The 25,606-nt window shown below is 39.4% G+C and overlaps 2 long non-coding RNA genes across 3 annotated transcripts in view; one reads left to right on the top strand and one right to left on the bottom strand.

The window, feature by feature from the left end:
• Positions 1-25,606, top strand: part of LOC144576804 (uncharacterized) — a 251,157-nt gene that overhangs the window by 127,100 nt on the left and 98,451 nt on the right. The gene's annotated exons all lie outside the window — the stretch shown is intronic.
• Positions 321-25,606, bottom strand: part of LOC118154591 (uncharacterized) — a 32,491-nt gene continuing 7,205 nt past the window's right edge. For both annotated transcript variants that reach the window (XR_004744676.3, XR_004744677.3), the window contains 2 exons: positions 25,180-25,290; positions 321-20,414 (listed from right to left, as the gene is read on the bottom strand). This is a non-coding gene — a long non-coding RNA (uncharacterized LOC118154591). The remainder of the gene's footprint in view (positions 20,415-25,179; positions 25,291-25,606) is intronic.

The following is a 25,606-nucleotide window of genomic DNA, read 5'->3' as shown; positions in this document are numbered from 1 at the left end:
TGGCACCTGCCAACCCTTTGATGGTCAGGTCATTTTTACAATGCCTGTTATATTAGTTCCTGTGGCTGCTGTAACAATTTACTGCAAATCAAGTGGCTTAAAATAACAGGAATTTATTCTCACCGTTTGGGAGCCCAGAAGTCTGAAATTAGAGTGTTGGCAAGGCTGTGCTCCCTCCAGAGGCTCCAAGGGACATTGCATTCTTTGCTGCTTCCAGCTTCTGGTGGCTGTCAGCCTCCCTTGGCTTGTGTCTCCATCACCCAGTGTCCTCTCCATGGTCACATCACTTCATCATCTTGTCCATGTGTCTCTCCTTTGTGTGTTATAAGAACACTTGTTTTTAGATTTATAGCCTATCCAAATAACCTAGAATAATCTCCTCATCTTGAGATTCTTTATCACATCTGCAAAGACCCTATTTCCACACAAGGTCACATTCACAGGTTCCAGTGATGAGGATTGTGGGCATATATTTGGGGGGGGTGTAGATTTTTCCCTCTGTATATCTATCTTAGGTGATTTGTGTGGTACTTATGTGTGGTAACAGATCTTTGACTCAGGGGTCTACATTTGGCAGATCCTTTCCACTCACAACCATGCCCCTGATTTTTCTGACTTTATACTTTAACTTTTTTTTTTAATGTATATAAGTAATTTTCCAAGGTCACAAGACAGTGAAACCAGACCTTTGGTGTTTTTAATTTTGGGGTCCAATGCTCTTTCCAATAATCACATTATTAACATGATTTATTATAATAACAAACTAGGACATTTGAAAGGTCTGCCTGCATTGAGAGTAATATTCCTCATTGGGATTGTGATTATCCATGTTTGCCTCTGGGAATAGTGAATAGTTGAATGGGTGCAGGGTAGTTGACAAAGAGCCTGGACTGAACTCTATGGCCAGGCTGCTCGGGTTCAAGTTCCAGTTCTTCCATTTGTTGGCATATGACCTTAGACAACATACTTTACCTCTGCATTTTCATTCATACAAAGAGATTGATGACAACAACAGACTCCTGATTATTAAGTGACATGTGTATGAATGTCAGGTCTGAGGAAGCGTAAGTGCTCACTTCTATCATCACCATCACTATCACTATTTGTATTGCTTTTTGTCGTATCAATGTGTTATAGGAAATAGGCTGCTCTCTGAAAGCAAGGGTTTCTATCACTTTTAGTGAAGAACATGCAGTGTAGAAGTTCAGAGGCTTGTCATTCCATTTAGGAAAACTCAAGAAACTTAAGAACCAAAGCCAGTAGGTGCCAAAGAAAGGATTCGGAGAAGAAAAATGTCACTTACTGTTAAAAAAGCTTAGAAATGGAGCTGCTTTTTCAGTACTAAATAATAAACTGTCAAATTTTGCTATCGGCTGCCTGCCCTGATCAAAGATTTGGAAAAGTGTGGTAAAGACAGCTGGTTGTTAAACTATTTACAAATGCTTTAGTTTTCTCTTACATAGACACATATGTGGCTTTTACCTGACAGAACCTCCCCTCCCCACCGTTTTGTGATTCACTATAGAAATCAAACAAAAACGTCAGTAGGGCAGCGTGGCAGGAGGATGTCAGTTACCAGAATGGTGCCACAATGGAAGGAGTCATAAGGCTACAGAATTCAAAAAATCTGAAGCATTCAGCCACTTACAGGACCTGGTGGGAGGCTAATTCAGGATTTCCTTGTAGAGGGACCTTGTATAACAGGAATTATTTGATTGGCTGACTTTGTATTCATCTGAAGCCTGTTTATAGAGCAACATAGAAACTTGGGCAGCCAAACTATAACAGAGCTTCCACAGGATGAAAGGGACTCACAGGTTGCTGTGTGCTCTTGGAAAAAGTTTGTGACTCTAGGTTCTTGGCAGGGCTAAGTAATTTGTCCATGATCCACAGACAGTACAGGCCCAGACTGTGTTCTCTGCTGAAGGCCAAGAAATCTCTGAAAACAAAGTTTTTTCATAACATATTTGGGGGTAGAACCTGACCTGAATTGACACGAGGCTCTTTATCATCTTAGTGAGTGCATTAGTTTGCTGGAACTGCCATAACAAAGCATCACAGACTGGGAGACTGAAACAATGGAACTTCATTTTCTCACAGTTCTCGGGGCTAGAGTCTGAGATCGAGGTGTTGGAAAGGTTGGTTTCCTTTGAGGTCTCTCTTTCTGGTTTGGAGGTGGGCATCTTCTCCCTCTGCATTTCTTGGTCTTCCCTCTTGGCTATATGTGCCCTAATTTCTTTTTCTTATAAGGACAGTAGTCATGTTGGATTAGGGCCCACACTAATGTTCTCATTTTGCCTTGATTACCTCTTTAAATACTTTATAAAACCAATCACATTCTAGGTTCTAGGGGTTAGTACTTCAACCTAGGAATTTTGAGAGGACACAATTCAGCCACAAAAATGTGAATATTAATGTATTTCTTGCAGAGATATTACTGAGTTTGATTATGGGGGTGCTGCTCCAGACCCCACTGGAGGTGGTTTTTTTTTTTTTTCCAGTTGAAGTCTTACTCTGTCACCCAGGCTCGAGTGCAGTGGCATGCTACAACCTTCACCTCCCAGGTTCAAGCGATTCTTCTGCCTCAGCCCCCTGAGTATAGAAGGGACTATAGAAGGTGTAGTTTTTAAATACATTATATGTACTCTATTATAATAGCTTTCTAATGTGCCCCCAATTCTGACCTTCAAAATATATTTTGCCACAAAGGTTTCAGAAATGGAGCTGTGGACGTATAACAGTTATAGCTGAGATTTCACCTGAGGCCAGGCTTCTGCTCTCACCAACGCAGAGAGAGGCCATAAAATGAAAAGATTAAGTACATGGTCCCCAAGGTCCTCCCAAGCATTAAAATGCTGTTGACTCTATGACAATAAGCAGAGATGTTTTATCTCTTAAAAATTGCTGAGGTTCTTCAAGACTGATTCTTCTAATTGAGCACATCTATTTGGATGACTTGCAAGACAGGAGGACTGCATCCTGCTGCCACAGAAGATGGCTTGAGGACCGGGCGCGGTGGCTCATGCCTATAATCCCAGCCCTTTGGAAGGCCCAGGCAGGTCAATCACATGAGGTCAGCAGTTCAAGACCAGCCTGGCCAACACGGTGAAAACCTGTCTCTACTAAAAATACAAAAATTAGCCAGGCGTGGTGGTGTGCACCTGTAATCCCAGCTACTTGGGAGGCTGAGACAGGAGAATCACTTGAACCCAGTAAGTGGAGGTTGTAGTGAGCAGAGATCATGTCATTTGTATTTGAGCCTAGGCAACAAGAGCAAAACTCTGTCTCAAAAAAAAGAAAATGGCTCAAGCTATTTGGGCAGGAAATTCTGGAGTCAGAGTGCCTAGAGAGTAGACTAGAAGGGTGGAGTTGGCACCTACCCAAAGAGGCAATAATGTTCTCTTGCTCTGTAAGAAGGGGTCAGGCTGGAGGACGGCCAGAATGGAGCCTTCCAGAGCACAGGCCAAAAGTAGCATTGTCTGACAGCTAGGCATATTAGGGGTTGCACAAGGAAGATGGAAGAAAGTAATTCCCACCAGAAAAGAAATAGGTTGAATTGTAAAACTTACGGGGCATGGAGTACTGTTGTTCCTGTTTTTGTTCTTGCATGTGGAGAACTTTTTGCCCTTGAGAACCAGTCCTCAGGAGACAAGAGAGGGGCAAAAATTCTCTGCTCCTTCCAAGTCACCATACAATTCAAAATAAAGCATAAGACGCTCTTAAGATTTTATTTCAGTAAACTTTGAAGAGCTGGTTAATGTGGTGTGAGGTCTGAAAGTTTTAGGTTTTGGAGGGTAAAAGCTTTGCTTTTTAAAATAGTGATTGCCATTATGGGGCATTAGATTTTGAAAGCATGTTTTGAAACCAAATGTTTCATTAAAAATAAAATCTAAGAAGGAATACCTAAAGAGAATATTGCTTACTTGTATTTGATGTCTTTCCACAAACTGAGATGAAAGAAATATTTCCCCCAGTTTTGAAAAGATTTTTATTTTGTAAGAGGTCTGGTGGTTTCACTCTGTTAAGAATTTTTAGAGACTCTCCAAACACATGGTCAGAGAGTTTTCAGGAGGGCCTCATGTGAAGGACTTTGGGTCTTAGAATAAAATGTGTTACTGTCTATTCTGATGTCCTATCCTCTCTGGGTTGGAGTTTACCTGGGTCAGTGGGCAGTACCTGGTGATTGGAAACACAACCACCAAATTTCCCAGATCATGGCTGAAGACCATGGAGGGTCAGAGCAAGTGAACTTTCTTGGTCTCCAGAGTGGGCATGTCACCTTGAGCTGGGTGAGAACCACGAATCGTTTCCAAGATGATTGTGGATGATGCCCAACCCTTAGTTAAAGTCATTTTCGCTTCTATTTGCTAGATCCAGCCTACAGATAGTGCAAAGGGGATATGTGTGAATGAAGATATGAGAGAGTGGACAACCCCCTTGGTCATGAAGACATACTCAGGACTCAGTAGTCAACACAAAGGAATCTGACATGTAAGAAAAGCCCAGAGCAAGGAGTTAGCTGCAATTTATGCCACATCAGGAATTTACCCTTTCTAGTTAAAAAACTCTTCTGTGCCACACTTCTATATCCTATTTCTCTTAGCGTCATCAGGCCAGCAACAGGCCTTGTCACCATACCTCTGGGAATAAAGGCAGGAATATAAAGTTGTGGTCCAGCCAATTCTACATGAGGCTGAGGCAAAGCAAACCTTTGGTTAGTGTGAATCTTATTCAAAGAATGGCTCCACATATCCTCAGGCCTCTGTTTCTGACCCCTGGAGGCCTCCAGCAAACATTTGCCCTTCCAAGTCCTGCTACATACAGAACTGACTTTGATTTTAGGGCAACTACATGCAAATCTTTGCAAGAAAGCAGTGGCTCATGTAGCTTCTCTGTGCCTCTTCTGCTATCTTTTTATACCACAAGGGGTATGAGGTTGGATTGATCCATCTACATATCAAGAGGGCACTTATACTGTGGGCATGTATATAAGCGTGGCTCTTAACCTAGAAGATTTTCCATTCTCTAGTCAGTGACTTTAAAAGTAGTATTAAGCCTCTGGATGGATGGGGCCAAAGTCTGTGATACAAGCATCATGTAATTAAGCAGTCAAGATATACACTTAAAAACGAATATTATAGTGCTTTGTGAAATAAACATGGGACACATGAGTGGCAGGCAATGAGTGATATGAAGGTTCCCGAGGGGAAGAGAGGACGGAGAGGAGTTGTCCAGGGAAGCACTTTGGAAATGTTGAGCTCTGAAATGAGCATTGAAAGTGGGAAGGAGGGCAACCCACGTTAGGGAAGGGGGCCCTCCTTGAAAACAGAGCAGCATAAACCAAGGTGTGAAGTTGGACCAAACAGTGATTACTGGGGACCAAGGGTGGGCCAGCAAGACTTGGAAAGTCCTTATCATTAGAACTCTGTCATGTAGTCAGTCTCTCTTCAGGCATGGTAATATAATGCTGGTTTTTCTTTTGCAATAATTTTGAGTAATTTTCTTTCTCCAAAATTCTTATAATCAGAAAACTGCCATCAGCAGGTTCTGGCCTATAGCTACCTCATTTGGCATTAGGATCAGTCAGCATTCATGCAGAGCAGGAGACTGGACCCCACTGACTCCTGTGTTGTTTGCACAACTTCTGCTGCAGCCTCTGATTCATGCCATGCCCTGAGGGCTGCCTTTGGAAGGCAGCCATCCTCTCTTACCCAGGAAATAGTCCTACCAACAGTCTGCTCCATATGGTAGAGAAAGAGTGGATGGGGATGGAGAGAAGACTGGGTTAATTTCATTTTGTCATTCAGAGTTTTTTACATTCAATAACTTTTCTACAAAAAAGTCATTGCATTTAGGTTATTTGCCCTAAAAAGCACATTTCTTTGGTTATCTAAGTGGTAATTGGATTTATCTGAAGGCTGTGCAGTCACATGTTATCTGATCCCTAGTGTTCCATTGTGTGGGTGCAGTGAAGTCTCTCTGTAAGGAATAACTTTGCGGTTTCCCTTGGGAAGAAATGCATCCCTAAATGGGTTAATTCAACTCAGCTACATTATCTTTTTAATGTTGGAGTAGCAACTTTGACTTCTTTGTCCTAAAAAGCTTCTATCAAGTACACCACATATCTAAATAGCCTCCTAGATTTATTCTTTATTCAGCTGAAAAACAAAACATTATTGGCAACTGAACAAACTCAAAGCTAAAGAAACAAGATTTGTTTTTAATTGGTGGAAGATGTATCTAATTGGAGTATGTATCACAATCCTCATACTTAAAAGGATATTGTAGAAGATGCTGCAAATCAAACATACAAAGAGAACAAAATAAGTTCCCGTAGGGTCAAAAATCCTTCTCACTGTGTATATGAATGCTGGTTTCCAGTGTCCTAGGGAGCTTTGTCTCTTAAGTAACAACACAGTTATTGTTTGTGCCTGAGCTGTCTTGGAGTAGCAAAAATCAGTGTTTAATGAGGACGCTTCTGCCTGGACACGTCAGGAGGCCACGTCGGTCCTCTTGAGCCATCTTAGGTGGGCTGGAGGAATGCGTCCCCAGATTAGTTTGAATATTAAAGGCTGGTCTACCTCATAAAAAATGAAACATTTCTCTCATGTCTGTAACCCCATATTTCTAGAAAGGATGAACTGCAGAGACTTGACCTTATGTGTACTTACCTTTTCCCCTTACCGTTATTCAGAAACAGTATTTGGCCATCAGGTTCAATGCACTGGACCTCACTCACCTCCTTATCCAGAGGGAGGTCAAAGCTAAGAATTTCAGCAACACTCTTGCTATCACTTTTGATTTCCTTGACTGGTTGACCATCTGCTATTCTCAGCAGTTAAAAAGGACACTGGGAAATAGCAGCACACAGAAACGAATAGCTCTGCCTTGTCATTTTGCATAGTCTATTTTGTTTGCAGGCTGCTGACAATCCATAGAGTAAGTCAAAAAGCAAATCCCAGAGTTTAAATGCAAATGTGTGTTAAATACATGGTCTGCCATGGGGCCTTCTGTGCTGCTGCACAGTACTTTGCTCCCCTCTTCTAGGATCCTTCACACATTCTGCTGAGTCTTGATTCTAAAATATCTCATGGCCTGTGAGCTCTTTGAGCCTGGGCATCAACTTCTGATTCTAGAGGTGAACTGAACCTTCTCTACCATTGTGAGTGAGGGACTTTCTTCTCTTTAGTATTTCCCATTGTCTCCACCCAATTTTTTACTCTTGTCTCTAGTCCCTGGAAAATGAGCATTACTCTACTTTCTTATTAGCATCCTTAATTTCATGCCTTTCTGCTTCTCCTGGAATCTTGCTCTGCTAGTTTTTCCCTTTACATTTTGTGTCAATAAGCGTAACTCCAGAACTATAGGACTCTTCTTTCCATGTGACAAATATGGTCACAGTATCATTAACTAAAACAAACACCAAAAAAAAAAAGTGAATAAACATCAAAGAAACATATCTCTCTGGACTCCTTGACCCTCACACCACTTCTGTCTTTTTCTTTTGCTGGCAAACATCTTAGTCTGCACCTGCTGTCTTCATCTCCTTAGCACTCATGTATTCCTTTAGAATCTGGCTCCCAACCTTAACATTCTGCTCAAACTCCCTTCTTGGTTACCAATATCTCATGGTCTGCGACTCAGATGACATCATTACCATCTCTGCAGTGTGATACACACTGACCACCTACACCTTAAATTTTCAGGTGGATTTGGTGATGCTGCACATTTCTTGTCCTCTTCTGGGTCTCTTGGTGACTATTAACATTTGCCCTTTGGTCCTCTTTCTTCTTCCTAAATGGAGAACTTCTTTCTTCTCTTTTTGGTCCTCCTCGTTTCTCTCCCTAACTAGAGTCTTTCTCTAAGTGATCATAACTATTCCCATGAATTAACACAACACTTTTTGGAAAATGCCTCCAGATTCTATGTCATAGTAATGATCTCTCTTAGGTCTACATTTCTGAATGTTTGCAACAGAGCTTCACCTGAAAGATGACCTGTGGACTCAACTTCAAACTCAGCATGATCAAAACTAAACTCACTCTTTTCTCCCCATTACTGCTTTAGTTCAGTCCTTCTTCACTCACCAGGAACACAGCAGCACCTTCCTAACTGGTTGCTCTAATTCCCAGATCACCTGCTCATAATTCACATATGTGGATACATTTATTAATGATGAATTTTCCTTCAAACTTTGGTTCTGTTGAGACACTCTCAGTAGCAACTTTTGCCTCCTGAATTAAAGCTAGTCAGAGCCTTGCTTTTAAGCCTTCTCTGCAATCTGGACAGACTCTACATATTCCTTATGCTATAGACAAAACTGACAACTTTTGGTTCTATGAATTGTCCTTTGTCTCCATTTCAATAAACTGAAATGAAAAATGGTAAATTTAACAAGTAGATAAGTAAATCTACCCTTATTAGTTGAATTCATGAACTAAGAGATGATATATAACTCTATAACTATCAATATAGATTAAAATAAGTTGAGTGGGCAGGTACATCTCTGTTATTACAACTTTTATAACTTGCTTGTCTTTGATCATAATCTCATTTCTTCCATATATGTTGTCTCTTTCATAAAAAAAGATACCATGAACTTCTTGGAGACATCAATATGAACTTATTCTTTATCTTCCAAAACATGAAGAACACGCAGCAAATATTCTACATATATTCTACATTGAAAGGATATGTGGATAGTTAAAAGTGGACACTGTGCATACTGTCTTTTGAGAAAAAAATGTCTACTCTTCACACAAGACTGGTTTCCCATTCTCTAATAAAAGTTTAATTGTAAATATCTGAAAGCCTAGACAAATGGAAATTAAGCTGCTCCCAAATATATCTAGAGATTACAAGACACTTTGTGATGCTTTTTCTATTTTATCTTCCAGCTTAATTTCATCTGGAAGGCAATACTCCACGAATGGCTCTAGCAAGTTGCAGATGCCAGCTGGGAGAATTTTGCCATTTATAGCATGAGCTATTAAGCTTTTTCATAAACTTTCCAAGCTTTTTTTGAGGCTGGTGGTAACTGCAAGGATAATGCATATTATGCCAAAAGATGTGAATTAATGAGGTAAAAGAAACATTTATCTCTTGCAAATGACCAGAGAAGACTTGCCAAATCTCTTCAACCTGTCTCTTTTCTCTTGGCATTTTCTGGGAAAGAGTACATTCTCTAATCAGAATCGCATGTGATTAAAGGGACCTTTATGAACTAATGCAGCCTTACATAGCAACAATTAGTGGTTTGGGGATATTAGAAGTTGACATAGTCTTTGAAACACATCCAGAATGTATATTAAAATGTGACAAATAAAAAATGTCCAACATCTAAACTTGGTCTATACATCCAAAGAAAAGTTTGTGTGTGTGTGTGTGTGTGTGTGTCTTACAAGTAAAATGAATAAGGAAACATTCTATAGAAAAGCCTATTTTGGTGAAAACTGACAGAGGCTAATATCTCTAAAATAAAATTGTTGGGTGACTGAGGATGTGGATAGGTGGTCTGGGTACTCCTTATTCTCTGAATAAGAAAAAAATTTCAGAGGTTTATGCTCCTTACTCTGGATGGTTTATAGAGATGTTATTAGATAATAGACTCTATTTAGGATCCATATGAAGATTTTCTTATGCTCCTTCTGCCTTCAACATTTAACACATTCATCACAAAGTGGAAACACTTTGCACTCTATGTCCTAGACCAAATAGTTCCTTATCCAGTTAACTCAACTGACCTCTGGCCTAGAGGACTTTGAGTCAAGTAGAATCTTTTAAGTGGCTTGTTTTGCAGTCTGTTTAGTGCCATCCATCCCAAATAGCCAGAGCACACGCATTCATTTTGGGGCTTGATTTTGCCTTTATTTGCTTTTTTTGGTTCTTTGTCAGATCTTCCTTTATCCTACCTGCTTTTCTTGTTTTTGATTTTATAAGTCTAGACGCCTAGAAGTTAATGTGGCTTGTTAAATGTTCTCTGCACAGAGCGTAGAGCTCTTTAGTGGAAGAGTGCTATGTATGTCATGCAAATACATGACATACGGAATCAAATTCTTCTCTGTGCTTTTGCCACTCTCTGGTAATCAGTTATGTAATAATGCACTAAATGATCAATTGGCAGCCTGGTGGGTGAACGCACTTCTCTAAGTGCCTTGAGAACATGCTGGGAGGGGCTTAGATACTAAGAAGAATAAAACTCAATAATACACGTCGGCACTGATCCACTTGAGAATTAATGTCTTGAGAAATCTCAATGGAAAAAAATCTAATTTCACAGCCACAATGGCATTTGATTTGCATTCAAAGAGAGATACTATTCTGGTCTGGTTGCTCAGGGAGGGAGCAGAGAGCTCAGGAAAGCTTTTAAGTCTTTAATAATTTTTCCTCATTTCCCATTACCAGTGAATGCTCACTAAGTTCATGACACTGCCTGCCAGGACAGCCAAGTCAAGAGCAAGACTGGTCTGGTTGGTGCCTCTGAGATTTTTATGGCCCATAATTACCAGAAATGTCTCTTACCTGGAATTCAGCTAAGGAGTTCACCCAAAGAGCTAGTATCCTAACCAATGTGCACACACATAAAATAAATAAATAAATAGAAAGGAAGAAAAGCCTGTGGCCTGTCATGCGTCGGTAATCCCAAACTCCCAACTCCAGTATAAGGTACAATTTCTGGCCACAAATTGTTTACAATTGAGTTGAAGAAATGCATATGCTGGTTTTAAAACAATTGGTGAGCATCATATTCTACGCCAAAGTTCAGGGAATAAATAAAAAAAATTAGGGCAAGTAAAATCTGTGGGCTGGGACAATCAGATGGAAGTCTCATGAGGACAGCAGGACCTGAACTTGGTGTTTTGAAATAAAGAAGGGCTCTGACTACAAGGAGCCAGTGTGGTATCGCAGAAAAAGAAGGGTCTTTGGGAACAAATTGGCCAAGTTTTAGTTTTGTTTGTCACCTCAGACTAGTTGCTAAACCTCTCTGCATCTCAGTTCTCTCCTGAGCAAACTCTGCTGAGATGAATAACAGGTGCGGGGCAAGTCAGATTTAACAAGGTGGAGGGTGTGGAGAAAAGGCAACTGAAGGAGCTGAACCAAGAGGCAGAGTATAAGGGAATAAGTCTGTGGGGTAGCAGTGTGTTCACTGATTGGAGAGCGCGAAAGGTAATCTAGAGAGAAGTGCAAATAAATCAGATTATGGGAGGAAATAGAAAATGTGTAGGTCAGATACTCGAGTTATTTCAGTTAACCGGAAAATTGTGTTCACCAATGCACTCAGCTCTCTGATGTGAGGGGATTTATTGTAAAATTTGGCACTCTCCTGGCTGTGCTTCAGGTCTTGGTTTTGGTGTCACCTCCTGGGGAAGCCATCCAGAGTTTCTAAGGCTAGACTGTGTATGTGTTTCTATTGTGTTGCATTGCAATTGCTTTTCCTTATGACTGTCTCTTATGGTATGTTTCTTGAGAGTGGCTCATACTGTGTCTGTTTTATTCACTGCTGCCTTCCCAGCACTTAGCATAGGACCTGGCACACAGTAGGTGCTTACTAAATATTGGTAGATGGGAATAAAAGGAAAAAGGGAGAATGGAAGAAAGAGAGAGGGAAGAGAACTAATCAATCAGCTGCAAGAGAGGCGATTCTAGTTCGACGAAGACAAAAATGCTTTGAGAGATAGTTGGTGAGCAGGGAGTGAAAGCTGACCTTCTACAAATTCCTGACTCTTGGTTCTTTGGAACAGGCAAATAATTTAACTTTCAAATACCTAATTGATTCAGAGTGAGTCTGCAGCTACTAGAAGTGCATTTTTCTTAAAAGCCCTGCTTCTCTCTTTTCTGAAGTTTTTTTCAGTGCTTAAGGACAACTGCAAAAAGAAGCAAACATTAAAAATAGTCTATTTTTTTTTTTTTGAGACAGAGTCTTGCTCTTGTCACCCAGGCTGGAGTGCAGTGGTGCAATCTTGGCTCACTGCAACCTTCGCTTCCCAGCTTCAAGTGATTCTCCTGCCTCAGCCTCCTGAATATCTGGGATTACAAGCGCCTGCCATGAGGCCCAGCTTATTTTTGTATTTTTAGTGGAGACAGAGTTTCACCATGTTGGCCAGGCTGGTCTCAAACTCCTGACCTCACGTGATCCACCCACCTCGGCCTCCCAAAGTGCTGGGATTACAGCTGTTAGTCACTGTGCCTTGGCAAAACAGTCATTTCTTAAAAAGGGCAAGAAACCAGACAGTATTACTTTCAGAAATATCTGTTTTGCTAAGCCTCCCCTCTCAATTATACCATTTATCATTGATTCTAAGATGGATCTCTTTTTTTTTGAGATGAAGTTTTGCTCTTGTTGTTCAGGCTGGAGTGCAGTGGCACGATCTTGGCTCACTACAACCTCCACCTCCCAGGTTGAAACGATTCTCCTACCTCAGCCTCTCGAGTAGCTGGGATTACAGGCATGCACCACCATGCCTGGCTAACTTTGTATTTTTAGTAGAGATGGGGTTTCACCCTGTTGAACAGGTTTCGAACTCCTGACCTCCAGTGATCCACACGCCTTAGCCTCCCAAAGTGCTGGGATTCCAGGCATGAGCCACCACGCCCGGCCTAAGATGTATCTTTTTTCATATTTTAACACCTCCACAATCAGAAGGCACTTAATAATCAGTAGCATATTGCAATTCTAAATAACTAGTTTTTCTTTCCCGGTGGGTAAAAATGGTTTGTCTTTTAATCAATTCTATCTTGCATATGTTGAAGAAACCAAGGCCTCAGTTAATTTAGAGATTGCCAAAAGTTATCCTAGAATTTGGAAATTGTGCTTATTTGCTAATGAGGGCTCTGATTTCACATTCAGATGATGGCTCTGGCTCCTGTGCTTCCTTCTATTTCTTACAAATTCCACACATCAAAATGGCACATATTTCACATTAAAATTATTTTTCTCTCTCAGCTGCAATAAATAAGCCAACTCTGTACCAGGACTGGGAGAAGATGACATGGGAAACCTGGAGAGTTAGAGTGTTAGGACCAGTGTGAGATGCAGGAGCATCCACTCTTAATCTGAGTCCTGTGAACGTTATCCAGAAGATGTTTGCTGCCAAATTGGTTCAAAGAGACTCTGTTCCACTCCTGTGAAACCAGGGGATGCAGCAGGGACACCACAACAACACACATTTCCATCTTTGTTCTCCTGCCTCTTCTCAGCCCTGAGGGCCTGTATAATGAAGCCTTGACTAGCCTGGACTGGATCGAATTATTAAGCATTATATTGTTCAGTGACTATTTGGATTTTAATTCCATCATGCCCTGGGTGGCCTTGCCTGACAATCTGGAAGCCTGAGGGAAATAATTCTCTTTGTATTATGCATGATTTGAGGGTCTCACTGTCAGGGAGCCTCTGCTCCAGATAATGAATGGGCAGATACAAGTCTCTTCAGGGAAGCAAAATTTGGTATCCCAAGGTATAGGTCAGGTTGTTCACAGTGAGTATCTTGCTGCAGAACACTCATTCAGTTTCATTTAGCTATTTCCCCCATGTGTGTATTTTCCTGGTATCACAAATAGTTTGTTTTTCATTCTAGAAGTTTTCACACTCAGAGAACATTTGGCTCTTGTGTGCTTATATTTGTGTTTTCTTGTGGATTGTATTATGCTAATATATGTGAGGTGAGGTCTAAGAAAAGTTCTTAGAATTCACCTGGCATTTGTCATTAGGATATTTTCATGAGGCCTTTATAAAACTCTTTGCTTACGTGGCTTTGAAAATATCACAATGGCTGTTTCTCTGTTATCCTCTGATAGCAGTCTGTGAATCTTGCTCTCTGGCTGCATCTACACTGATGATATTATCTAATTCTCTAGTGAATTTAGTGATTCTTGTAGAATTAGACTTTAGGGTTCTAGAAGATAATTAAATCACTCACTGGGCAATCAACTAGTGTAAAAAGAAAAAACAAAGGCAAATCGAATTAGGGGCAGGATTTGCAGACATTTCCCCCACAAATAAAATGTTGGAGGGTAAAGGTCTCTAAGAATAAAAATTAAAAAAACAAAACTGATCGTGGAATGAAGGCAGAAATGAAAATGTTCTTTGAAACCAACAGGAACAAAGACACAATGTACCAGAATCTCTGGGACACATTTAAAGCAGTGTCTAGAGGAAAATTTATAGCAATAAATGCCCACATGAGAAGCATGGAAAGATCTAAAATCTATACCCTATCATCAAAATTGAAAGAGCTAGAGGAGCAAGATCAAAAAAAACTCAAAGGCTAACAGAAGACAAGAAATAACTAAGATCAGAGCAGAACTGAAAGAGATAGAACAAACCCTTCAACAATAACAAATCCAGGAGTTGCTTTTTGAAAAGATCAACAAAATAGACTACTTGCCAGATTAATAAAAAAGAGAGAGGAATCAAATAGATGCAATAAAAAACTATAAAGGGGTTGTCACCACTGATTCCACAGAAATACAAACTATCATCAGAGATTACTACAAACAACTCTATGCACATAAACCAGTAAACCTGGATAAATTTAACCAGTAAAATGGAAATTCCTGGACACTTGCACCCTCCCAAGCCTAAACCAGGAAGAAGCTGAAACCCTGAATAGACCAATAACAAGGGCTGAAGTTGAGGCAGCAATATAGCCTACCAACCAAAATAAGTCCAGCTCCAGATGGGTTCACAGCTGAATTTTACCAGGCATACAAAGAGGAGTTGGTACCACTCCTTCTGAAACTATTCCAAACAATCCAAAAAGAGGGAATCCTTCTCAAATCATTTTATGAGACCAACATCATCCTGATACCGAAAACCGGCAGAGACTCAACAAGAAAAGAAAACTTCAGACCAATATCCATGATGAGCATAGATGCAAAAATCTTCAATAAAATACTGGCAAACCGATTGCAACAGCACATCAAAAAACTTATCCATCATGATCAAGTAGACTTCATCCGGGGATGCAAGGCTGGTTCAGCATACGCAAGTCTATAAATGTAATTCACCACATAAACAGAACCAAAGACAAAAACCACATAATTATCTCAATAGATGCAGTGAAGGCCTTTGACCAAATTCAGCAGCCCTTTATGCTAAAAACTCTCAATAAACTAGGTATCGACGGAATATATCTCAAAATAATAAAAGCTATTAATGACAAACCCACAGACAATATCATACTGAGTGGGCAAAGACTGGAAGCATTCCCTTTGAAATGTGGCACTAGTCACGGAAGCCCTCTCTGACCACTCCTTTTCAATATAATATTGGAAGTTCTAACCAGAGCAATCAGGAAAGAAAAAGAAATAAAGGGTATTCAATTAGGAAAGCAGGAAGTCAAATTGTCTCTATTTGCAGATGACGTGATTGTATATTTAGAAGACCTCATTGTCTAGGCCCAAAATCTCCTTAAGCTGATAAGCAACTTCAGCAAAGTCTCAGGATACAAAAATCAATGTGCAGAAATCACAAGCATTCCTATACACCAATAACAGATTTAAAGAGAGCCAAATCAAGAATGATCTGCCATTCACAATTGCTAAAAAGTGAATAAAATACCTAGAAATACAACTAACAAAGGATGTAAAGGACCTCTTCAAGGAGAATTATAAACCCCTGCTCAATGAAATAAGAGAGGACACAAACAGATGGAAAAACATTCCATGCTCATGGTTAGAAAGGATCAATATTGTGAAATGGCCATACTGTCAAAAATAATTTTATAGATTCAACACTATTCCCATCAAGCTACCTATGACTCTCTTCACAGAACTGGAAAAATACACCTTAAACTTCATATGGAAGAAAAGAGAGCCTGCATAGCCAAGTCAATTCTAAGCAAAAAGAACAAAGCCGGAGGCATCACACTACCTGACTTCAAACTATACTACAGGGCTACAGTAATCAAAACAGCATGGTACTGGTACCAAAACAGACATTTAGACCAATGGAACAGAACAGAGACCTTGGAGGCAATGCTGCACATCGACAACCATCTGATCTTTGACCAACCTCACAAAAATAAGCAATGGGGAAAGGATTCCCTGTTTCATAAACAGTGTTGGGAAGACTGGGTAGACATGTGCAGAAAACAGAAACTGGACCCTCCTTGACACCTTACACTAAAATTAATTCCAGATGGATTAACAACTTAAACATAAGACCTAACACTATAAAAACCCTATAAGAAAACCCAGGCAAAACCATTCAGGACTTAGGCATAGGCAAGGACTTCATGACTAGAACACCAAAGGCATTGGCAACAAAAGCCAAAATACAGAAATGGGAACTTATTAAACTCCAGAGCTTCTGCACAGTGAAAGAAACAATCATCAGAGTGAACTAGCAACCAACAGAATGGGAAAAAGTTTTTGCAATCTACCCATCTGACAAAGGGCTAATATCTAGCATCTACAAAGAACTAAAATAGATTTACAAGAAAAAAATAAATGAAGCCATTCAAAAGTGGACAAAGGATATGAACAGACACTTCAAAAGAAGACATATATGAGGCCAGTAAACATATGAAAAAATGCTCATCATCACTGGTCATTAGAGAAATGCAAATCAAAATCACACTGAGATACCATCTCACACTAGTTAGAATGATGATCATGAAAAAATCTGGAGGCAACAGATGCTGGAGAGGATGTGGAGAAATAGGAACCCTTTTACACTCTTGGTGAAGTGTAAACTAGTTCAATCATTATGGAAGACAGTGTGACAATTCCTCAAAGACATAGAAATAGAAATTCCATTTGACCTAGCAATCCCATTACTAGGTATATACCCAAAGGATTATAAATCCTTCTATTATAAAGACACATGCACACATATGTTCATTGTGTGCACTGTTTACAATAGCAAAGACCTGGAACCAACCCAAATGCCCATTGATGATAGACTGGACAAGGAAAATGTGGCACATATACGCCATGGACTACATGCAGCCATAAAAAACAATGAGTTCGTGTCCTTTGTAAGGATATAGATGAACCTAAAAACCATCATTCTCAGCAAACTGACACAAGAACAGAAATTCAAATACTGCATGTTCTCACTCATAGGTGGGTGTTGAACAATGAGAACACATGGACACAGGATGGGATCATCACACACTGTGGTCTGTTGTGGGGGGACTAAGAGAGGGACTCCAGGGGTTAGGAAGTTGGGGTGGGATAACATGGGGAGAAATGCCAGATATAGGTGATGAGGATGGAGGCAGAAAACCACATTGCCATCTATGTACCTATGCAACAATCCTGCATGTTCTTCACATGTACCCCAGAACCTAAAGTGCAATAAAATAGAAAAAAAAGACTGTAATGACCTGCATACATTTACTAAATAGTTTCTTTTCATAAGGAATACTAACAACTAACATTTGAACACTTCTTTGTGCAAGAAATAAATTGTTGGGGTGTTAGTCTCTGAATCAAAATTTAGAAAACTAGTAACTGAATGTATAGGCATAGATATTTTACTAGATTCCCATTGATTTTTTTTTCCATCTAGGTCTAATTTTTTTCCCCTTGAGAAATTATTTTCATCAACTTCTCTCCTTGTTAGAATGAAAATAACTAATATTTTACATGAGCCTGATTATCTGGGCACAGTTCAGGGGTTGTCAGAAGACTCAAACTAGATCTATTATAGTCCCTTCCTTAGGAAATTTGGAATTGGGATCAGGAGATTCACTGTATTACTTGCAACGTGTAAACTAGGTATCCACCTTATATTTTACTCAATGGTTGTCTGAAGGAGAGGGAACTATCGAGCAAGAGATAAATAAATTCTATGTGTAAAGGGGGCACAGGATAGGTGGCAGGATTTTCTGATGGTATCAGAGGCCCTGCTTTTGTGATCTCATAGTAATTCTATTAAATTTTATCTTATTTAATCATGAATGCGTTTCTGTTCTCGATAACCAAAAAGTTCAAAGCAACATAAGGACAGATGTTTAAAATGCATTGATATCATAAAGACTGTATAAGATAACCCAAGTCCAAAACTGATTTTAAATCCTTTTTTTAAATTAGTTTAGAAAAATTGTGGAGTAGGTGGTCTTGCTCAATTAAACGAAGAAAAAAGGTACATAAACATACTTTCTATTTATTCTACTTTTCATTTTGTAGATTGTCCATTTAACAACTTTCACTGAGCATCCATTATCCCCAAACCAATGTAAAGAGTAGCAAAAACAAAGATCATGTATGCTCACACACTCCCTGTCCTTGAGGATCCTGGAATCTAACTGAGGGAAAATATACAGAGGAAGCATTTCTAAGTACTCTACCAAAGCAACAACTGTATAAATACAAATTAAACAGAGCAAAGTAATTGCATAAATGCTGAGGGGTGACAGAGTAATGAGCAGGTTCAAGGAAATGATCTCTAAGGTTTATTTCAGCTACAAAATGTCACAAGGCTGTACGGGACTAATAATTGGATAAGGCAGCACTTAGCAGTAACCCTCAGCCTTAGGGAGCTTCAAGAAACTAGGCCAAAAACAAGCAAGAATTTGAATGAAGCTTGAATGTTGGGAATGCATGCTGTTCTGGACTATAGCAGAAGATTTCATACATGATCACAGTAAGGGGACTCCTGGTAGATATTTGGAATCTGCCTAAAGAGAGGAGAGACAAGTTCTCCTCCAGGAAGCTTTTGGCCAGGAGAGAAAAAGAAGTCCATCTTTGCCAGACTGTTGATGACTGCTTATTAGGTTACCAAGAGAGGACAGGTTGGCTGGCCTTCTAGATTATTTCAATTTGAGTTTCAAGTCAGCATATGTATATATTTTGATTATCTCATTTTCTGACATCCATTTAGATTATTTTCTCTGAAATCCTTGTTTTAAATAAATTCTGTAAATGGACAGTCCTTGGCATCATGTATTAAGAGATTTTAATATGAGTATGGCAGTGTAATAATAGCTATGTTTCTGGAATTAACAGACTCTTTGATAATGAGATGGATATTCGCTGTTTCTCCTTCCTAAACTGTAATTTCTTGACCACAGGGAACATAATCATTTAAAAAAAAATCTTGTTCTCCCTTTTTCTTAGAACAATATATGACACCTAAGAGTGCTCAACAGAGGCAGGAAAGCTTAGTAGTTATGAATTTGGGTTCTGAAGTTAGAGATTTGGTTTCAAGTATTGATTCTGTAAAATTGGATGTGGAACCTTGAGCAAGTGACCATCACTCAGTCTTCCTAGCTGTAAGATAGGGTAATAGTAGCATCCACCATATGTAGGAGTTAAGGTGATAAGGTAAAGAACCTAGAATAGTATGCATAGAGAGCATAGCAAGCTCTCAGTGAAGGGTAGCTTTCTATTTTAATATCTACTGTTGAAAAAAATAGATTATCAGATGAATGGTTGGAAAGCATTCTATGATAAAGTGGTATCAATAAATATTTTGGCCCCTCTAAAAATAATGAAATAAGTAGAAATTTTTAAAAAGTCTCACTATAATTAAAGCTGTAAGTGATTTTTTTTCCCTCTATCCCAGGGAGTTATATTTTCACCTATCTTATTGGAAAAGATGGGAACAGGGCTCCACATTTTTAATTCACTTAGATTGGTGAGTAGCTGGAACACTGCCGTGCCTACAGGCATATGGGTTACAACGTGGAGATGGATCTTACTGCTGCTAGAAGTATCTGCGAAGCACAGAGATATCCTTTGCTCTCGTCTGCATGTAGTCAGTGATAAGCAGTTTTGCAGATGCAAGATGGTATTGGCAGAGGCTGAGCTGTCATCCAAGTAATGTCTTTTGTCATTTAAACTCTCATTCATTTTGAGGGAGAGGGAGGAAGCATTGCCTTTTGAGCTAAAGCTGTAATGCCAAGGCGTTGTATGAGCCAGAGCTTCTTCAGATCTTATCACTAACCTTTCTTAGGTTTTGAAACACAAAATGGGAACTTCCTTTAACTGAGAAACTTTTTTCTTACAGCTTCATTTGTAACAGCAAGGAACTAAGATTAAATTCCCTCTTTGAAGTCAAGAAAGATAATTTTCCAAAAGAGAACCTCAGAACAGCCATTCAGCTTCAGCTAGTCAAACTCAACATAATAATGAAGGGGAAAAAAGGAATCCTGAAGAAGACTTGGTTAATGTATTAGTTTTCTAAGGCTGTCATAATGAAGTAGCACAAACTGGGTGTTTAAAACAACAGAAATTTACTGTCTCCCAGTTCTAGAAGCTAGAAGCCCCAAATCAAGATACTAGCAGGGCCATACTCCCTCTAAAATCTGTAGGGGAAATTCTCCCTTGCCTCTTCCGGGCTTCTGGGGGTTTAGCAGCAATCTTCGGCATTCCCTGGCTTGTCGGTACCTCACTTCAATCTTCCATTTTCACATGGTGCTCTCCCTGTGTGTCTTCCTGTTATTTCCTCTGTGTTTAACCTTCCCCTGTTTACAAAGACACCAGTTACATTGGATTAGGACCCATCCTAATCACCTCATACTAACTGGCTACCTCTAAAAGACCCTATTTCCGAAGTTACATTCTAAGGTACTGGGGGTTATAGCTTCAAAATACTTTTCTTTGAGGGGGTTGTACAATTCAACCCATAACAATTAAGAAGACAAAGTTTTTGCATTTTGAGAAGGGGTCATGTGTATTGCATTAAGCACAACGTTTAAACTCAAGAATGTTTCTTTCCAAGTGAATGCTGAGGAATGACCAATGCTCAAAGAGTCAGTTTGAACTCTGGGATACTAGGATGTGAAGGAAAGATACCACTCTTCAATGGTCCTCAGGGAAGAGACACAAATGTTTGGTTTAAGAGCAGGCGGGATGAGTCATACTTCTATTAAGAGTTAGCCTGTCTTCTGCACCTCAATGCCCAAGCATGGGGGCAATCTAGATACAGTCCTAGCTGCTGTGATCACACAGCCCACCTCACAGAACTAGACTGCACGTGTAAATTACCTAATGGGTTCTTTCTGGCTGCTGCAATGATAAAACCAAAGGCAAATAAAGAGTTCAATTAATGGAAGGTAGGTCACATGATAGAGTTTTTACTTAAATCAGTCTCCCTGATGGCTTGGAAGTTAGAGTTTTTATGAACAATTTGGTGGGCAGGGTACCAGAGAGTGGCTGCTGCTGATTGGGTGGGGAATGAAGTCATAGGGGTATGGAAAACGTTTCTCATATACTGAGTCTGCCTCTGGGTGAGGGTACTGGACCAGTTGAGTCATAAGTCAGGAATCTGGGTAGGGTCAGTTTGAAAAACATCTCATAAAAAGTCAATCTTAGATTCTATAATAGTGATTTTGTCTATAGGAGGAATTGGGGAAGTCACAGATATTGTGACCTCTGTCCACACGGCCCCTGGGCAGTAAAGGATTACAGAAACTTTACCTATATTTTAGCAGAACTCAGGCTCTTCCCAGAATCCTAATCTTGTGGCCTTTCATTAGCCTTACCAAGTCAGTCTTAAAGTCAGTTTCAGCCCTCAAACATTGGCAGGGGTTGGAATGGGGAATAGAGTTAGTTTTAAAGAGGGACTACTATTATCCTTGCTTCAAAGTTAAAGTATAAGCTAAATTCCTCCCATGGTTGGCTTGGCCTACGTTCAGGAATGAGCAAGGGCAGCTCAGAGGTCGGAAGCAAGATGGAGTCCACTATGTCAGATTTCTCGCACTTCATAATTTTGCAAAGGCGGTTTCATATGGAGCTACTACTGACCATCTCTGTGGGGCAGCTGTGCCCTCCTGAGCTCTGTCCCAGGACTCCCCACCACTTCACATTTTAGTCTTTCTCATGGGAATGCGTGGGATAGTGGATGTGAGTCTTATGGGGTTATTCTGAGGGTTACCCTATATGCAAATATAAAATACAGTAATCTTGTAAGGTGGCTGTAAGAATTCCATGAGTTATTTCATGTAAAGCTGTCAGTATAGTGTCTGTCAAATAGAAATGCCCAACATTTGTGGGAAAATTTTTCAAATATGATCACTATGAAAGTAATTAAACTAGACTGAATTCTTTTCAATCAAAGAATACTTTAATCAAAATACAGAAAAAGTAATCAAAATAAGTGCATTTAAGAATGGCTATATAGAGTAGCCTAAGGTGCCTTATACTAGAAATGCATTCTAATCTTTTAAATAATATAAATCATTGCATAATTATTTTTTATTACATGTGCTGTAATTATGAAAACTTGCATAATCAGTGAAGGAAGGTGATTTAAGGAAGGAGTTGCTGATCGATATACATTGAATTTTAAACCTCTTAAGCACAGTAGATTTAATGAGGAGGAAAATAGAGCTTCCAATTTAATAGAAAAGTGTGGGAAGTGGAAGTTTTTCGGAAACAACCATTAAAATAATGATTTATCCTCAGCCACAACACTAAATGTATTATCATACCATGCTCTCTGTATTTCAGTTCATTAAAACTATATGGATTATGGTTTCTTGTTTATTTCTAGATAGCAAATATTAAATCTCTATCACTATTTAAAGAAAAATGCAACTTTTTGATATTCAAACTAGTTCATATATATGTAAAATTCTGACATAACTCCATATAGACTATTTAAAAGTGTCAGTAATACAGGAAATAAGAAATGAAGACGGAAACATGAGAAAAACAAAGATAAATAAAGGGAGTGGGCCTGGGGAAATTCTCTCATTTTAAATGTTCTACATTTCCTGCCCCGGGGGAATGTGCTTTTATCTCTGCAGTTCTATGTTTTCTGTAATTTGACTTATCATTTTTTTAGTAGATTATAGAGCATTGCTTCCTTTGTCTACAGTGTTGAGGCTATTGCCCTTACCCCCACCCTAGGAATTCTGCCCATAAATCACTTCTTACAGTCACTTTCTCAGACTGAGTGTAATTTCCCTTCTATCTATATTCGCCTGACCTTTCTATCAGAAGATGGAAACTTTTCAGTGATAATTACTTGTGCTCTACGATGAACAAAGTTGAGATAAAATTTTAACTTCTCAGGATATAACCTAAAAAAGGGTACTTTTATCTAAATAATTTAAATGCAGCTAGTCAACATATGCGTGCTTGGCAGTGGCACGACTCGTTGGGCTAAGTGCTAAGGAATGTTGCAAAGTGATGTTGACATGGAGATTCTTGGTAGTAGAAGTTCATGAAGTCAAACTAACAGCCCTTGTCTTTGTGCCTTCTCCTGGAATTCCTGTCTTAACTCTACTTCCCATTATTCTTCCTCATGTTTACTTTAAATTCCAGTCAACGCAGCAGACCACAATTCCCTTTTTTATGTCTTAGTTCATGACATTGACTGTTAAAATGAAAACCTAGCATCCTGCTCGTGGAGTCCCCACACAACACACTTTTCCACCTTTCCAACTTGCTATGTCTCTCACAATGGGCTTCTTAAGCTTAAACCTATATCTTGTTAGCTTTGAATTTGAAGGGTGCACCTGCAGTTTGGGGCATAGCAAGAGCCAGTGTCTTAATGAGAGGAGAGACACTTGACAGGGCCAGGAACAGCAGACCAGAGGAGTACATTAGAAAGTAACTAAATCAGTTATACAATTTTATTTCTGCCTCCCACTAACTCTATTTTCCTGCTTTTTTTTTCTTTCACCTTTTTTTGCTTTCTTTCTTTTTACCTATATATTCACCCAGGGCAGCCCCTACCCCTGGGTGAATATATAGGCAGTCCCTTGACTGTTCTGGTTACTCTTAGTAGTAAAATGTCTTATGAAGTCACAGCCTGGGATAAGTATGTATAATGTCCAGTCGCATATAATTAACACTCCCAACTTGTTTATAAATTGAGGAATCTTGTCTTCCTCTCCAGTTTGGTTCTGTTTCATGTGGAAAGTCTGTGGTTGGGGAAGGGTGGTATGTTTAGCTACTTTTTAAAAACTAGTGGTTCTAACCTTCCCACTGCCCCATATTCCCACAGAGTTTGAAACTGGGTGAAGGTAAGAAAGAATAGAGAATAATCCTTTTACTAGTACATATTTCTGTGAAGGGTTCCAGGGTATTCTGGACTTGGCAGATGTCTAGACTCTGATTCATATGGGTCCTTTCTAAAGGCTCTTTAAGAATCCCCTCCCCATTTCTTCAGGCATTTGGTGGTGGCTCCAAAATGTTTCTGTTATACTCTTAACCCTACATTCTTTCATACTTTTCTTCCTTTTATTTACACATTATATAAATGGAATTAGAAAAATATGTTCAACATAAATGATAGAAAAATAAGTCAGCTCTTGGGCACAATAAAGTATCTCAGTAATTTGTTTGTCTTGAATTCTTGTTACTGTACCTCCAGGGTCTATATCCTGCTGCTCACCACCCAGATTGCCAACCATGAAGTCAACAAGTATTGTCAAGGAAGAGGCTTTAATTGGGTTCTGCAGCCCAAGAGTATGGGAGGGCAGTCTCAAATCTGTCTCACTGAGTGACCGAAATTGAGTGTTTATACACTGGGGAAAGCAGGAATTAGGGAGGAGTAGGGAAGCAATCATGATAAATGAGGGGTTTGGAATCCCTTTGGATGTGGTGATCTAGTGAGTTTCAGTCTCTTGCTTGAGAGTTGGTTTCCTGAGGAAGAAACTCAGTTAAGACAAATGTCAAGTTGTAATATGGAGGGTCAATTTCTATGTTTATTAAAATCCTGTAAGTATTATTTCTGTGGGACAGTTAGGCTGGTTTCATTCTCATAAAAGCAGTGTCATTTCCCTAAAGCCTGGACTCAAGTATATGAAGAGTAAACACAGGATCAAAAGTGACCATTAAGATGCTTTTGATTCTACTGCAAGTTAATGTGGATTAAAGCACAGTCAGTCCAATTAGTTGTGCCACTTAAGGCAGTTGAAAACTTTATAATAGCAAAAAATTTAGCCAATGTTCATGTGAAAATAGTCTTAGTATTAGTGGTAAACAGCCTGTGATTTAGGCATCATGATTTCATTTGATAGGCTATGAAACTAAAGCTCAGTGAGATTAATGACTTGAATGAATTCGACAAGCAATAATGAGGGGCAGAACTAGAATTCAGGTCCAGATCCTTCTGACTCCAAATTACTAGAATAAAATTACATATTATTTATACTACACTCTGTAGTGTCCTAGAATAGACCAAAATAACAGAAACTTTCAAGATGGCGAAGCTGCTCAATAATTTCAAGTATTCAGAGAGGTAAAGATGCAGGGAAAGGAAGGTTAAGAAAATACCTTTGCAGAGAAGGATGGTGTGGTTTTGACCATCTGAAGACCAACCAGTGGAGTCCATCTGGCTAATTGGACAGGTGGTAGCTTCCTCTCTTCACACTCTCTCTGACTGTCCTAAAAGTAGAGAAGGACCATTCTTTTGTCAAAGGGCTGGGATTCCTGCTTAGTCCTTCAATAAGCTCTCAATAACTTTCTTTAGAATAAGCTAAAGAATAGGGTGTTTGATGAGGCATTGTCAGTGGGAAACTTTAAGACAGCAATTGCAATAGAGTGTTGAGTACAGAAAAAAGAAAATGTAGCAAGCAAGGACTTTCCTTTAGAAAGTTTTTCAAATAAAATAAAAAGGGGGAAAAAATGTTCAAAGGGAGGTGTGCATCTCAGAATAAATCTTTTTGAATTTTAATTTTAGATTTTGCAAGACTTAGATACA

Source organism: Callithrix jacchus, chromosome 6 (assembly GCF_049354715.1).
Source record: "Callithrix jacchus isolate 240 chromosome 6, calJac240_pri, whole genome shotgun sequence".
Classification (NCBI taxonomy): domain Eukaryota; kingdom Metazoa; phylum Chordata; class Mammalia; order Primates; family Cebidae; genus Callithrix; species Callithrix jacchus.
Note: the sequence above shows the minus strand (reverse complement) of the source record. Positions and strands in the feature narration are given on the sequence as shown.